Consider the following 3,020-nt stretch of genomic DNA (forward strand, 5'->3'; position numbering starts at 1 on the left):
TTAACCAAATCCAATAATACTTTGGGTTTGTAACCTAAGACTCTATCAGCAGGTGTGTGCCCTGTTGTTGCTGAACAGGTGTTTCGGTAATTAAACAGAAAATAATCAAGCTTTTGTTGCATTCTTAGGTGTTTGAAATTCGCATCCAAAAGAAACTTTTTTAATACATCCTTGACTACTCTCACAAGACGCTCAGCCTGTCCATTACTTTGTGGTGATAAATTGGACTTTTCATCACTTGTATTCCTTGTCTCTCTAAAAAGTTTATGAAATTTCTGGAATTATATGGTGGCCCATTATCAGTCACTATCACGTCAGGCAAACCAAACCTTGTAAAAATATCAGTAAACTGTTTTATGACCTTCTCCGAATCCGTACCATTTTTCATCCAGGCTAATTCTAACCACTTAGAAAAACTATCAACCACTATTAAAAACGTTTCTTTTTCAAACTGCAAAAAATCAGCGTGGACTCTGCTGAAAGGTCTATTTGTTAGAGTCCATTTATAGGTGATGTTTTTACCTGGTACAATGTTCTTTTTAATACATGTATCACAATGTTTTGCATGATCGTCGATATCATTATTTATGCCGAACCAAAACACACTCCTTCTGGCCTGCTGTTTCATTTTAATAGGGCCCACATGATTAGCATGTAAAAGTTTTAATATTTTAGGTTGCAGGGACCTTGGTATCACTACCTTTCTTTCCAAAGTCTCCGTTGCGCCCGTGTCCAAAATCGTTCCGACGTCACTCGATTCTCCACGCCTGTTCGGAGCCGCGATTGCAAATGGCCGCCGCTGAAGCAGCACTCCGAAATACGCTGGAACTCGTGCTGGAGATTTCTGACCAAGAACTTTGCAGCTAAAACCGCCGAAAAGGTTGCCACTAACTCACCTCGTTTCGAATTTTGTTTAAAAAAATCGCTGCTGAATTTCTTACGCTAGGCCGGATCGAAAACACAATGGCCGCTTCCACAATCACTGCCTTTTATGATTTTCCCGCCGTTCCACAAAAATGGTCGCATCTGGGATTCCCTCTTAACCGTGCACTCCAGTAGTGCGCCCGGACCAGATTATGAACAGGAGCTTGTTCCGGAATAAACAAAAACCGCTGCTGAATACCTGCACCAAACTACGCCGAACTACACTACCCGCTGCTGATTCTCAACCGAAACACAAAAACTCAATTACTGGTTCCACTATAACTTTATTCTGGATTCGCTCTCCATCATATACTCCAGGACTGTGACCAGAATTTTCCAGCACAAATGGACACCTTTGATTTCTTCGATTGAAATTCACACCACGCGTCGCGTCGCTGGTACAATAGCGCAAACATACATTCAAGATGGCGAACACTGGCGTCACTTACGACCGGCCTGTCGGAAAGAAAAGAACACCACACTTCAATACAATTTCCGTATAATAGATTTCTTTTACGCTATGGTGTGCTACGACACAATAGGCCTATTCACATGACGTTCCAAAACAGCTGATCGGGAAGCTCTTTGACAGTTCTTCTATGAAAATGACAGCCTCGTGTATGCATGCACCGGTCTTCCACCGATGTAAACAAATGCATAGACGGACCTGTCACATGAAAAGGCCTATGGCGAGCCTTTTCAAAGCCACGCAAATCCTTGCCGATGACTTGCTCCAACCGCGATATGCACAATGGTGACCTAAACTACACTTCCTTGTGTCTTACTAGCGTACAAAACGCTTCGCCCAACGCCTGCACTCTTTCCGACCGCTGCACCAGCAATGTTCACCACTCGAGATCACACTCTACACTAACTTTCAGCTAAACCTCAGCTATCCCATCCTCGTCGCCACTTTAAAGATTGTGTCAGGGTATTTCTTCCGTTTCACTACAACACAAGTGTTAACAGCCCAACTTCCAAATCAAGAACACACTCCACTCTTTATTCGATCGTGTATTTATACATGCATGGATTTTGGTGTTTGTATTCCAAATGGTTGGCAATCGTTCGAACCGACAGTATTAATCTGACAGCATAGCACACGCTTGAAATAATCATTCAGATTTCCAATCTTACAAATTTGACTGAAAATTACATACACCATAACTGAATGACTGTTTTATGAATCCTGGATTTTGTTTTGGATATTAATTGAAAAGTAAAACAAATTAGAAGGCATTTTCGGAATTTTGGTTAGCCCTCCTAAAAGCTGAAAATATCAGCAACCAATAATAAACAAACATTTACTGAAAAAGCCAGTGATATTATGTATCCGGTAGAAATCAAGACCAACATTTATTTATAATTATTGTTTTCTCGGGCCCCGTGCGTCGCAGCTAATATGTGAATAGTGCGCTGTGTTCATAAAAATCGTAAGAATGCAGCTTCACTCTAAAAAACTTATTTCAAAATCGCGCGAGTTGAGGCGCGTCGCGAGTCTCACTGGCGCGATCCGGTTTGGTGGCGGTGCGACAATATATACGCTTCAAAAAGTACTGACTATTTCGGTATGTTTTGACAATTCCAGGAGCTTTGAGAATTACGGAGTTTTCGGTACGATCAAAAAATTACTGAGATAGCTCTGCTGTTCAAAAACCCAGTAAAATTTTACCGACTTCGGTAATAAAATCTTAGTGTGTAGCACAATAATAGTAAGAAGATAAGCCATGTGAATACTTTTATAGTCGATTTAAGCATGTCTTGCAGAACAATGTTTTTATTCTATTTTAACGATAGCTCAGTAGAAATAGTTTTTTACCGAAATCTCGTAACTCAACATTACTGATTTTTTTACTGCAACTGAGTTTGTTCGGTAAAGTTTGAATGTTACGTTGTGTTCAGTACAAGCGACTACCGTTTTCAGTAAAATACGAAAAAGCATCGCAGAATCTCAGTGATTTTCACCGAAAAAGCTGAAAACTCGGTATTTTTTGTGTTTTTACGGTTCGAACACCGTAAAAAAAAAATACCGAACATAAAAAGCGCGATTAAGTGTGTAGAGTCACTAATTTTAATACGATAGAGATGACTGTTAC

Source organism: Aedes aegypti, chromosome 3 (assembly GCF_002204515.2).
Source record: "Aedes aegypti strain LVP_AGWG chromosome 3, AaegL5.0 Primary Assembly, whole genome shotgun sequence".
Classification (NCBI taxonomy): domain Eukaryota; kingdom Metazoa; phylum Arthropoda; class Insecta; order Diptera; family Culicidae; genus Aedes; species Aedes aegypti.